The sequence below is a fragment of a genome, unplaced genomic scaffold (genome assembly GCF_019419815.1).
Source record: "Pyrus x bretschneideri cultivar Hongxiangsu unplaced genomic scaffold, Pyrus_bretschneideri_v1 Contig44, whole genome shotgun sequence".
Taxonomy (NCBI): Eukaryota; Viridiplantae; Streptophyta; class Magnoliopsida; order Rosales; family Rosaceae; genus Pyrus; species Pyrus x bretschneideri.
This window is the reverse complement of record NW_025999768.1, coordinates 129,396-144,167: the sequence shown is the minus strand read 5'-3', so window position 1 is coordinate 144,167 and position 14,772 is coordinate 129,396. Positions and strand designations below refer to the sequence as shown.

Here is a 14,772-nt window from a genome sequence, read left to right as displayed (position 1 = left end):
GGGATACCATACCGAAACTAATATCCCGAATCCCAAACCAAAATTTTTCAGGACGGGAATTTGAAGACCAATCCCAAACCAAATTTTCGGGAATCCCAAATTTCGGGAATCCCGAAATATTTTCGGGATTTTGGGACAAATCGGGAATCCCAAATTGAAATATGAAATTATGAATTGTTCTTCAAATATATAATTCAAGAACACATTCATGAACTAGGAATTTCATTTAATTCACACTACCATTTAATTGAACACTGGCATGCCTGACTGTTTTTATCATAGTCAAAATTCAAATTAATTAAACCCTTTTTGCAATCTGTTGAGAGACAAAAGAATCAAGCCTTCTGAAATAATCAGCCATGGCAGCAGCAATAATAAAATCCACATGAATATCAAACAGAACAAGAAAAATATGCAAGGTGTAGGGCATTCCAGGTTGCAGAGCATGAATTAGAAACTACTAGCATCAATTATAAAAGAATAATATATATATGTATAAATATATATATAATAATTAATATTATATATTTTCGGTTCGGTATGGGATTCCCGAAATATCGAGAAGCCAATCCCGAATCCTATACCGAAATTTTGGGATCGATTTGGGATAGCATCCCGAAAATTTCGGGAATTTCGGTTTGGGAAATTTTTGGTTTGGGATTGGGATTTTTTCGGTTCGGTTCGGGATTTTCGGGAATTTTTTCCACCCCTAATTTTCGGTATAGTAATGGTAGTTTGGGGCAGCGGCCATGCCGCATCAACCCTCCCCAAATCCAAAGATACATGTGTCGATCCATTGCGAGAATTCTCTCTTGCAATCGATACATATTACTTGTACATATGCACATATGTTTAAAAAGTGAATCACTTTGTTCAAAAAAATAAAAAATAAAGTGAATCACGTGCTCATCTAATAGAAATTTATCATATGGCATGCTTGGTTATGTGGTTCTTGATTTTATGAGAGTATTTATTTCTTAAAATGATGACATATCATGATTGCCCCTACTAAAGAATTTTTCATGTGCTAATCAATTTATGTACGAGTACGAGAATTTCAAGGATACAGCGACGTCTTTAGTTGTTCACATTATTAGATTATAGGTAATGCTGAGATTAAAATTTTTAAATTAAATAATGTGGTTGTAAATGATTAGATAATTAATTAAGTATTGATTAACGTGTTTATTTTTTATTGATAATACATCATTTAATTTGTACATTTAATTTAAAATTTTAATCTCTCTAAATTATTGATGGCATATCACCGGTGGAAAACCTTGATGTCATTTTTGACCTCATGATTTGATCACTGGACAGCTAAGATTGAAATTTCAAAAGATTCATATTTGAACACGATGGAGATCATTGGCAACTAGTTGAGGTGGGCATATATTGATAGACCTAAATCCAAATCAAGCTCCTTTAGTCAACAAAAGCAAAAGTCATCCGCGTGAAACCACGTCCACACGCGAAAGATCTTCATTCTCTGCTTTATATTCACGCGGTGCTTCATTTATTGACTTGAAATTGTTTTGATTAGTCAAACGTATATGGAACAGATCTCCTCCTGAATTTAGGAGGTTGAACTTTTTGAACAAATTATACATGTTATTGAATTTTGATCTAATAATTATAATTATTATAATTTTTAGAACGATTTTTTTTTTTTTGTAACTATTGAATCAAAATCTAATAATTCATATGAATTGCTCAGAAGACTCGATCTCTTAAGCTCCTTGGGAGGGGATCTGTTCCCAACATGTATTGGTCTTCCATGGATTTTTGTCAGGGCTTAGTGCTGGTGACTATTCGACCCTATCTCATCCTATCACTTCATCTTCCATCATGATTTCGATCACAAATCCCTCTTAGTTTTCAATAAATTTATTTTTGCTTCTCGTCTATCTTTTTTAATTTTTAATAAATTAAATAAATTAAAGAAGATAGATTATAAAAAATTAATAAAAATATGTAGAAGGTAAAAATAAAGATGTGAATAGCACTATCCTTTCGCATAAAATATGATCTTTTTTACAATCAAACTAAAAAGTTATATCATACATTGCATTGGTTAGTGATTTTATACTCATCTTTCTGCCTTTTTCACTGACTAAGGTAAACCTAAACTAGCAAGAAAATATGGTAGCTTTTGCAATCAAGCTACCATTGAGTTAACAAACCTACCACTGAGTTATGCAGGTTGCAATTAGTTATGGAAAGGAGTTTTCTTATGGTTTAAAATTATGATTTGGAAGCAACAAATTTGCTAAACTGAAATTATTGCGCTGTTTGGGTCAAATAGTTGTTTTTATAGATCATTCCAATTTAGTTAAAGGAAGGTCCAAATTTGGCTTATGTTGTGTATTGAGAGTTATCTCTAAGAACCACCAAAATGATGCAAGTGTACAACAACCTCAATCAATGTCTAGTTCATTCAAATTTCAAAAATGAAGTTTTAACAAAAAAATCTATAGTACAGTTTATTTTATAAAAAAAATTATATTTTTACACTAAAAAATCAATCTTGATACTATTTACTTTACCTTTTATTTTGTTTATATCGTTAAAACTCAGAGTTTTCAAGTTATTTTCATTAATTTTATTTTTCAAAAATTATGAATTAAAAATACAAACAAAATTGATTCTTCTAACCATAAAATTATTGGATTAGTTTTTATTATATTGTTTCTATATCACATACAAGTCAACAACTTAATGATAATTGAGGGCTGCCACCTTTTAATAGTACCATAAACCTAAAGACCATTGTAGGATAATCAAATCATTGTAAGAACTGATATTGTTTAGGATACTTAACATCAAATCACTGTAAGAACTTATGCTTCTTCTATGTATGTTCTTCTTTGTGCTAATGCGATTATTAATGTAAATTATCATTTTATCAAGGTTTACTGCGTATTGTGTTCTTGGTTCATCTGGTTGGAATTTGGATATGTGAATTTGTTTCATCAAAATCCCAGTTGGCCGTTGTGTGTAATTTTCGGTATAGTAATGGTAGTTTGGGGCAGCTGCCATGCCGCATCAACCGTCCCCAAATCCAAAGATACATGTGTCGATCCATTGCGGGAATTCTCACTTGCAATCGATACATGTTACTTGTACATATGCACATATATTTAAAAAATGAATCACTTTGTTAAAAAAAATATAAAATAAAGTGAATCATGTGCTCGTCTAATAAAAATTTATCATATGGCATGCTTGGTTATATAGTTCTTGATTATATGAGAGTATTTATTTCTTAAAATGATGACATATCATGATTGCCCCTACTAAAGAATTTTTCATGTGCTAATCAATTTACGTATGAGTACGAGAATTTCAAGGATGCACCGACGTCCTTAGTTATTCACATTATTAGATTATAGGTAATGCTGGGATTAAATTTTTTAAATTAAATGATGTAGTTATAAATGATTAGATAATTAATTAAATATTGATTAACGTGTTTATTTTTTATTGATGATATATTATTTAATTTGTAAATTTAATTTAAAACTTTAATCTCTCTAAATTATTGATGACATATCACCGGTGGAAAACCTTGATGTCATGATCTGATCATTGGATAGCTAAGATTGAAATTTCAAAAGATTCATATTTGAGCACGATGGAGATCATTGGCAACTAGTTGTGGTGGGCATATATTGATAGACCTAAATCCAAATCAAGCTCCTTTAGTCAACAAAAGCAAAAGTCATCCGCGTGAAACCACGTCCACACGTTAAAGATCTTCATTCTCTGCTTTATATTCACGCGGTGCTTCATTTATTGACTTGAAATTGTTTTGATTAGTCAAACTTATATGGAACAGATCTCCTCCTGAATTTAAGAGGCTGAGCCTTCTGAGCAAATTACACAAATTGTTGAATTTTGATCAAACAATTACAATTATTATAACTTTTAAAGAGATCTTTTTTTGTAACTGTTGAATCAAAATCCAACAGTCCGTATGATTTGCTCAGGAGGCTCGGCCTTTTAGAGCAACTCCACCGTGTGAAACCTCCCCCAAGCAATACACTATGCTATCCATCCAGTGAACAGTAACTGCCCTAATAAACAGTAATCGTTTTTTGCATCTCTATCGTTGCACCAATAGCCCTGGCAATAGGCCATAAAATATTAGTATTTTTTTATTTATAAAATAATACAAAATAATTTTAATTGTAATTTCGGATAAGATTTTTAATCGTTCTCGTTGCGTCACATGTCATTATCTAAAAAATATTAAATAATACAAAATAATTTTATTTGTAATTTCGGATAAGATTTTTAATCGTTCTCGTTGCACCACCTGCATCAGTAGTCATTTTGTTGAAAAAAATTGGATTGAAACTTTGAGAGAAAGATAGGAATGTGATTGAAAGTAGTTGAGAAAATATAAAATTGTGATGTAAGGTAGATGATAATGAGAAGGTTTTATAGAAAAGTAAAAACAAATTTTTTTTGGATTTTTTACAATTTTTTTTAAATTTTTATTCAACTAATTAATATCCGCCGTTGGATATAAAAAAAAATTGAATTCCAACACTCCAAATTGTGCCACGTGTCACAACGGTAACTTTTCTTAATTTTAAAATTATTTTTTCTTTTATTTATTTATAAAGAATATTAATATTGACCGTTGATCTCAGATCGAACGGTTGATATTAAATAAGATTTTTTTTATTTTTTTTACCGTTGAGATCGAACGGTCTAAGTTAAAGAGCCGTTGAGATCGAATAGATCGTGGGAAGCCACGTGGCTTCCCAACGGTAACATTTCAATAAGAAAAGTTGGCTGCTTTTTCTGAAATTATGTCAGATGACGTGCCCCCACGCACGAGTGAGGTGCACGCGCCTGACAGAAAAAAGTAAAAAAAGAGTTTGACGTCAACCCTGACGTCACATCCACTCGGGCTGGCAATTCTTCACAAGCCCGAAGCTCAGGCCTCCACCTCCACTCAAGCTCCTTCACGCTAGAGCGAATTCACAGGGCCTCGGGCCCTTTTCTTTGGCTTGTCCCCCGAGCAATCCACCACGGTGGAGTTGCTCTTAAGCTCCTCGGGAGGGGATCTGTTCCCAACATGTATTGGTCTTCCATGGATTTTTGTCAGGGCTTAGTACTGGTGACTATTCAACCCTATCTCATCCTATCACTTCATCTTCCATCATGATTTCGATCACAAATCCCTCTTAGTTTTCAATAAATTTATTTTTGCTTCTCGTCTGTCTTTTTTTTATTTTTAATAAATTAAATAAATTAAAGAAGATAGATTATAAAAAATTAATAAAAATGTGTAGAAGGTAAAAATAAGGATGGGAATACCACTATCCTTTCACATAAAATATGATCTTTTTTACAATCAAACTAAAAAGTTATATCATACATTGCATTGACTAGTGATTTTACACTCATCTTTTTGCCTTTTTCACTGACTAAGGTAAATGTAAACGTAGCAAGAAAATGTGGTAGCTTTTGCAATCAAGCTACCATTGAGTTAACAAACCTACCATTGAGTTATGCAGGTTGCAATTAGTTATGGAAAGGAGTTTTCTTATGGTTTAAAATTATGATTTGGAAGCAACAAATTTGCTAAACTGAAATTATTGCGCTGTTTGGGTCAAATAGTTGTTTTTATAGATCATTCCAATTTAGTTAAAGGAAGGTCCAAATTTGGCTTATGTTGTGTATTGAGAGTTATCTCTAAGAACCACCAAAATATTAACAATCGCACCGGTTTTACGGTAAATTTAAAGCTCCACTCAGTATGTTTAGTTTCAGCTGTGAGTTCGCCTAAAGATTGAGTGAAGACTATTGTCCTTAACACAGTGAACTTGTTCGCCATCCATCCTCTATTGAACACGCTCTTCTGATTAACAACCCCATCCATCCTCTATTGAACACGCTCTTCTGATTCTTTTCACAATCGTATGCACGTCTACTGATGAACGTACAAAAACAAGCGAAACAGAAAAAGAGTGAACGTACCTCTACTAAGGCACTATATCTCCTGTCCAACTTTGAGGTCATGTGGAGAGCCTCAGAATGGAAGGGAGAGCTATCCCCAACAAAAACAAGCGTGCGACACCTTAGCGATTTTAACCCTTCGGTTATGTCAGGTCTCCTGCAAGTAGTGAAAGAGTAAAGTTACAGCACAGCAAGATACATTGCACTTATCTATGCGGAGGGAAAACAAGAAAACAACTCCAGCACTATTTACCGATTAATTGCTTGAAGAAATCTCCAAACGTTTAAGCTCTGCCTCTCTTCCAGCAACTGAAGAAGTAAACTTTCCAAGTGAATCAAACAGATAAAGCCATTTGAAAATCCAATAATTAAAAAACACAAAAAATAAGAAGAAAAAAGGACAATAAGATTGTTATGAAGGTAAATGATTTTTAAATAAGCTGAAGCACTGACTTTTCTGCACGCTTGAACTATATCTGACTCTGGAACTTCAACACTACCACGAACATCCTGTCGAGATACATAAATACTCATCACTCAATCTACCAAATATAGTAGAAGGGGGGAAAAAAAGGTACGTTGAAAGAGCACAGCAGTACCTTACTGAAGTAGCGCTGAAGCAAACACTCTTTTAGCAAGCCACACATGCCATAGAAATATAGCATATTCGACATCACCTACGGATTACAACTAATCATAGGTAAAATATTTTGATATTTTAAAATTTACTCATAAACATAACAGCTAGGTTTAGAAAAAGGAACCTTATTATAAAACCATTCTGTCCAAGAGGGTTCTTTGCATAAAGGGGATACAAGTATCAATCCCCATGCACATAACCGCCCCAAGCCTGCACAAAGAGATTTTAGTGCAATCAGAAACTAGTCACCCAATCGCTGTGCACGATCCCGTCAGAGAAAATAACAATAGAACATGAAAATGACGACAGTGTGTTGGTCATTACCCAAAATAATTGAGAACCTCAAGGATCTGATCTGCCAAGTCATCAACTGAAGGCACAGGTTCATCTGGACAAATTGAAGCAGCTCCTAACTGCAAGAACTCTTGTGAGAATTCCAAAGAGAAACTATGTGAATAATGGCGTTCAGTTACATAAAGTATTTTTTTTCATAAAAAATATATGATTTTATAAAAAATATAATCAAAATTCACTTGAAGCAAACCATTTACAGACCTCATGGCCAGGAGGACTGATATGATATATGCAGAAGTTGTGGAGCAGCAAAGAAGCCGCTTCCGGACAAAAGAATAACCCTTGGAAACAAGATACATCTGCTCCATTGAACAAAATAAACAGAAAACTTAAGAATAAATATTCTAATAATGTTAAGAAGAAGCAAATAAACATACATATATTAAGAGCTTTGATGTCCACTGAGAACAGCAAAGGGTAAAACTCAGATTGCCATTTCAAACAATGGAAAATGGAACCATGACAATCAATAGACTCTCTATCACACTTACGATTTAGAGCTAAATCAGGATAAGTGATAAGTGAAGGCTTCTCTTGGTCACCATACACGATAACGGATACAGAACCACGGCCAGTTCGAATAAAATGTTCCTGAGGATTAAAAAAAATGACAAATGAGTTGCAGATTAACAACTACATGTAATTGTTAAAGCAAATAGAACTATTTTACTACCATGATATTCTATATATGATATGCTAAAACACTTTACCCTCGAGATATCTACTGTTTCTTATCTATAATCCGAATAAGAGAAAGAAAAAAACCCAGGAATCCAGCTTTTCCAGATAATTTTATTCCCTAAAGAGCTTCCCATGTGCACAACTCACCTGCCTCGTCTTTAAAATAACTTTGTGAAAATTAGATGAAACAAATAACTGGTTCAATCATTTAAATTTTTTGAAAAATGAAGAAAAGAAAGTGGTGACAGTTAAAAAGAGAAGCATGGAATCAAATACATGAAAAACGACTTCGAAAAAAAAGGATATAGATGACTTGTTAGAGCAACAACTCGACTTGTTAAGAGAGTAGAGAAGTAAGACAAAGGAACGTGTAACTTTGGTTTCGTCAATAGATGGTAGAGGACTTTGAATAAACCACGGAGATGGACTCATCGAAGCAACCCGCTTTTTGCCAACAAAGAACATCACATAAGAGGTAAAGAATCAAACTAGAAAAGAGAAAAAGAAAGTGAATGAGAAAAGATAAAACCCCGTATTACCGAGTTGACGCTGAATTCCAAAGAAATCAACAAAAGGGTCTAAATCGATACTTTGGGCACTAAATTTTATCCCAAACATTCAACTATTCGCATAAAAGTTCGAAACTCGAACAATAACACAATGAGATCAAAATAAAAGGAGAATGGAAAAGAAAGGAAACTTCACCATCACAACGAACCAGGTGATGTCAGTGGCGGATCCAGGATTTTAAACTCGGAGGGTCCCAATTATAAAGGTCAAAAAATTTATAGACAAAAATAACATTGAAAATTTAAATATAATACATTTCATTTAAAAATCATATGCAAAACAATATTACAAATTATAAAATCATAATTCAAGCGTCCATTACGAGGTTTCATAAGTTACTAGGGAGTACCTAAGTTATTGATTATCTAATATGAACCACTAAATTTAAAGGGGTGTGCTATTCACACACCCCTTTTTGCGTCTCACACACCCTTTATTTATTTCTGTCATTTGATCTTTTTTAATTCAGTCGATCCGACGGCCGCAAATTAAGAGGGTGTGTATGAAGTAAAAAGGGGTGTGTGGATAGCAAATTAAAACACCGGTCAAATAAAACTCTCCCCAAACTCCCACTATCTTTCTAACCAAACACACCATTTTTCTCTTTTACTAATTTCCAAACATTCACCTTCTCTCTCACTAAAAACAAAGCTGCCATACCTCCACTAACCGCCTCCCTCCCCATTCTCCCGAAGCCATGGTAGCTCCACCACCAAATTTCACCAACCCATGACAGATCATATCCATATTACTAACCTTATGAAAGAAACTTCACCCATAAGAAAAATTACTAAGATGGTTGAAATAATTTGGGAAAGTTTGGGCTTATGTACTGCCCTCACCAGACGACACAGAAAGGTTGGAGGAGAAGTGGGTGGCACCGATGAATGAGACCATGGCAGAAGCAAGGAGGAGAGAGGCAGGAAGGGTCCCTATTTCTTTCTTCCCCGTGCGCGGTCATCTTCTCCAAGAAGAAGACAGCCACTGCAACCTACACAGACCACATGATTGAGTACGAGGGGTCCTCGGAAAATTTATAGCAACGATTTAGGATTGCCGACGGATCCTGGGACCTCCCTGGTCCCTATGTGGATCCGTCCTTGGGTGATGTTAACATATACAAATCCCAGACACAGAAATGCGCACGAAAATGGAAAAGAATTCGATTTACCTATAACGGTAAAAACCAATGTAGAAAGAAAATTGAAATCTAGCAAATACGTCACGCTTAGATCTAGAAATTACCAAAAATTAAGTTTTTCGCAAAACCGATATCAAGAAACCTTTGAAACTAAATTGTTCTAATGTTCTTTTCACTTAATCAAAGCCAAATTAGTCGTCGCTGTCAAATGCCACAGGTCCACAGAAGACTTGTGGCAGGGGAACAACCCAGAATACAAATTTTACAGAAATGCAGCTTTCCCATCAATTTTCCCTCGTTTTCTCGGCAACCAAACAGTAAATAACTCCAAAAATTCAATGGATTCCAACACCAATTTTCCAGAATCCGAACCCAAGAACAAAAATGCGGAAATTCAAATTTTGCAATAGATAAACTAAAAACATCTGGAGCCAATGCCAAACAGCTCCCAATCAATTACCCCAACCTCTCATCTCGCCAACCCAAAATTCCAAAGCAAAAGGGTCAAAAACAACAGATAAAAAAATTAAAAAAAATTCAATCTTTGAAGTATAAAGCTCGAACCTTTCCACCGAGATAGATCTTCTCCATATCGAGGGAGACGGCGTCGTTTGGTTCAGCCATGAATTGCACTCAGCGCGTCTCCCAAACAGCCCCTCCTCTCTTTCTCCTTCCCTGAGTTTCTCTCTCCTCCTTTTCTTCAAGAATTAGTAAGCCTCTGGCTTCGCTGTGGCTTATATACAAAGCCACTTCCCCCTCTCTCTCTCTCTCTCTTCTTTCACTCTCTCTCTCTCTCTCTCTCAACCGAAAAAACAACCTGCGGTTAACCACCACCGACGCTCGCAACGCCTAATCCGTCCTAACGGAATTTTCAAGTCGTTAAAATGTTTTTTACCCGCTGTCAAATTCTGGCATACGGCGCCGTATCTGTTAACTTTTTCGCGGCGATTGGATTTACCGTAATTAGATGCTCGTTTTACGGTTCCGGATTTACAGCTTCGTTTCTTTGACTTGAGAGCGAGATGATGATAGTGGCATTCCTCCTACCTTATCATTGTCTGTTTGACTGAAAGTGTTTGGTGTCCTAGTGACGTGGACGCCTTTCATTGGATGGTCTTTCCTGTGGGTCCCATGTGGGCCATGCACTTTTTTTTTTTTTTTATATGAAGAAAAAAATAGAGAATTCTAACCAAAAAAAAAAAACAAATTGTGGTACATGGTTTTGGGGGACTTTGAAGTTACAATTACTTTGTCTTTCATCTGACTCAATGATTAACCATGCCACCTTAATCATGATTTTGATGGAACATCTTTTTCGTTATCACATTTTTTGCATGGTGAGTTTGCTCTTAGATGAATCGTTCGCGTAATGCATTAGTTATCCTCTTTCATATTGGATAGTAAATAAAAATGAAATCAATCAATCATTTTCAAAACTAATATTTTTAAGACAGAGTCGGTGGACAAGAGTGTAAAGCTTTCCACTCATAGCCTGCAAGACAATACTTCGTTTATCTGAAATAGTTGTTCTTACTCACTTGTTATTTATAATTTGACACGTCTATATAAGTTTCTTGTTTAATTTTGATGAGTTATTTCGTCTAGTTCGTAATAGTGTGATTTGCAAGAAAGAGAAGTAACTATTTACAAGAAAGGAATAAACTCATGTAACTTCTTTTCACACTCAACTTAAATTTTAGATGTTAATTGTCTTTTTTACATTATTGCATAATTACCATCAAGTAGAAGATGAAATGAATAATAAAACTAAAATTTATCAATAAACCCACATGCTATAATTGACCTTTACCATCGCTTCTTGTATAGCCTACGTTCATTCCGGATAAAACCTAATAGCTTTTATTGATAAAAACAAGTTTTTTTTATCAGTAGATAATGATTTTGAAATTTTGAATCCTCCAATTAAGATAGGACTTGATTAATGAATTTTTTTTGTTGGTTTGATCTCAATTTTTGTTTAGAATTTAGAAGTTGGGTTTCAATTTTCTTTTCGTCAATTCCAGGCTGAGCATAGTTTGTTAAACTTTCTACAACAACCGTAATGAAAGTATTAATAAATTGTTGCAGCAACCATGGGAAATGCTATAGTGTTATACACAGCTCCAGGTGGAAGTTTGAAACTTTACCATAAAGATCAAATAATATGCAGTGAAGCAATTGATAGAAAAATCTAGAGAACAATTTAAAAACAAAAAACTCAGTTCCTAAAGAGCTAAAACCGGAATTCTTTAGAACAAAAATATATCAAGGATCTTGGTATTCGTTAGTGTACATGTTACAGAGAGTTTATACAAAATTGCATCCGTGAGGGGTGTAGAGATAAAACTATCTAATTTGAGATTTTATTTTAAAAATGGGTGTAGAGATAAATTTACATTTGAATTGGGTTTGGAATGATAGTTTAGGTAACAAATTTGGGTTTAAAAGAGATATTGATTTTTTTTTTTTTTGAGAAAATTCACGATATTCATTAACGATATAAATATGTACAATAAAAAAGGATAGGGTGCATACAATGGGCCTTGATAAAACCTTGCGAGGAATTTCAACCCGGTCGAAAGGAAAAAGAGTATCCCGCACTAAACAAATTAGGAATTGCTATCCTCATTTAGAAGATCCACAATTACATCAGAAGGTTCTTCAAACCAAATAATAGGATTATCACAACTCAGACTCATTCGTGCTAATCTGTGCGCCACTTTATTCGTCTCCCTACCTCTAAAACCAACTTTCCATTGGGGCAATGCCTGAATCATCAAGCGAGTATCATTTAGAATATTTCTGAACAACGAGTGATCCCGTTAACTATCCTGTTGAAGAGCTACCATCACAAGTAACGCATCCCGTACAAAAACCAAGGCTTGTAATTGCTTCTCCTTGACCAACCAAGGAGCATCCCTAGCTACCATAGTCTCGGCCAGCAGAGGGGAAGGAATAGCATCATGCCTCTTTGCCAAGGCCGCCACAAAATCACCCTTATCATTCCGAATCACCACCCCAATGCCACCAATACTTCTATTTTCATCCCAAGCCGTATCAAAATTACACTTCCATCCATTTTTGAGAAACTTTACAGCCGCATTTTTCATTTTTTCCATGCCAGTGTTGGAATTCTTTCATCCAACTAATTGCCCGACAAAGTAGTTCCGTCAGTTCGAGTGCCTTTCCTTGCCACAAAAAGGAGTTCCTTTCTTTCCACATACTCCAAAGAAGAACAAGGAATAAATCGAAACTATCTCTTGACAACTCACCTACAAGTTTAGCTATTCAATCCATCATATTCTCTGTTGGGTGTAGAGAGAGGTTACTTAGATTCAAATAAAATTTCCCTTTTAAGTGTTAATTGAATTGGTTTGCTTTAAAAGGAATATACTTGAATTAACAAGCCTACCATTGAGTTAATGAACCCATGCAGGTTGCAATTAGTTATGGAAAGGAGTTTTCTTATGGTTTAAAATTATGATTTGGAAGCAACAGATTTGCCAAACTGAAATCATTGTGCTGTTTGGGGTCAAATAGTTGTCTTTATAGATCATTCCAATTTAGTTACACACTAATTGATTCTCCTAACGATAAAATTATTGGATTTGTTTGGATTATATGGTTTCTACATCACCTACACAAATCAACAACTAATGATAATTGAGGGCTGCCACTTTTTAATAGTACAATAAACCTAAAGACCATTGCAGGATATTCCATTGTCCTCAAACAGGTTACTCAGTGCTTAATCGTGTTCTTGAAAATTTCAACAAGGCTCAAAATAAAGTTTTATATAGAGATCTTTGATGATTTTTTTTTTTTTTAATATCTAATTTTTAAAAATTGAAATTATAATCTAACAGGCAAATTACGAGCAATTACAGTATTTTGAAAACTAAAAAACCAAAATCAAGTCACTATAATCGAAAACAAGTTATGATGCCGAAAGACTTAACCTTGTTAATGTTTATTGTTGCGAGTAACGTTACACTTAACAACTTTCTTTTCAGTATGAAACTTGAAGCAATTAGGATGAGAGCAATATCTTGCACAACTTCATGACAGCTACTACTCCTCGATGCACATATTTTTCTTTAAAGATGAAAACCATGAATATCCAACCGTGCTGGATCGTTGAGGCGCCGAATGGCTCAAATCACCATCTTTCAACTAATCAAGGAATATGTTCAGTTAATACTTAATACAGCAGAAAACAGAAAGTGAGCAAAGAGAATTGAACAAATTATAGATGGATAGTCAATTTGGAGGAAAAAAATTACCTATGATTTTTGGAATGTGGGATGTCTTTGACCATTCCGGGCCACTGCCCTTGGTGCATCTTTCACCAAGACGGGGTCAATTAAAAATATGTAGCTCATGTAGTTTGGTTAGGCGTTGCATAGCTTCGACCGTAGGTAGATAGAGAAGATTTGCACAATGCCGAATTTCCAACAGAGTAAGAGATGTAAGGTTACCCAACCACTCTGGAAGAGTTTCCACACCATCGAAAAGGGAAATAGCCAAAGATGTTAGAGAAGTCAAGTGTTGAATCTGTTGAGGCAGAGATTTGAGCTTAGGCCACCCGCACAATTCTAATTCTTCAAGCTGTGATGGAACCTGAAAATCAGGGAAAGAATCGAGCTCCTCCCAAAACGCACCGATTTGCATCCGTTTCAAAGAACCTACACTTGACTGTCGGAAATGCGTGAAATCTTGGGCCAGTCGGGCAGGTTGCATCTTTCTTTATTCAGATTCGTACCAATCCCGATTGAACTAAGCAAGGAATATGTTTGGTTAACACTTAACACTTGAGAAAACGAGAGTGAGTGAACAATATTGAACCAAATAAACATGAATAATTGATTGGAGAAAAAAAATAAAAATTACCTCTGATATCTGGAATATGATAAATCTTTGGCCATTCTGGGCCGCTGTTCTTGGCGCATCTTTCTGCCAGACGTTGGTGATTGGAATGGAGTAGACTTGTATTCGAAAGTTGATGACCAAATTGACAACTGCCTCCTCTTCATTCAGCTGCAATTAAATCCTAACTAGCTACCCAGCGAATGGTGTTGTCATGGAACCTGCATATGTGGAATATGAACATCTGGAATTCACTCTAGGTGAATTATGGTATGGTGAAATCGTAACACGAGTTTCTTCATTTGAGCCTGGAGTTCCTTCTCGATGCCTAGACACCTCCATTTCCAGAAACTGTGTTGGTTGGCACATCACAAAACTCATGGTGGCTCTATGTTGGGAGGTATGCAATGCTGTCCCTGATGCTTTCCAGACTGAATTCACATTGAACTCTCCTCGAAGCCTTTGATCCAAAATAGTTGTTCAATCCCCGTTCTGGAACTGAAGATTCACCCACTCCACTATGTGGACAAGATCATCATTTTCTGTG

General features: G+C 35.1%; 1 long non-coding RNA gene and 1 pseudogene across 1 annotated transcript; both read right to left on the bottom strand.

The window, feature by feature from the left end:
• Positions 1-3,702: 3,702 nt before the first annotated feature.
• On the bottom strand, positions 3,703-10,357 carry LOC125469584 (annotated as a pseudogene).
• Positions 10,358-13,299: 2,942 nt separating this feature from the next.
• On the bottom strand, positions 13,300-14,682 carry LOC125469586. Its single transcript, XR_007251819.1, has 3 exons — positions 14,250-14,682; positions 13,643-14,135; positions 13,300-13,532 (listed from the first exon to the last, which is right to left on the bottom strand). It is a non-coding gene; the product is annotated as an uncharacterized LOC125469586 (long non-coding RNA).
• Positions 14,683-14,772: the final 90 nt, after the last annotated feature.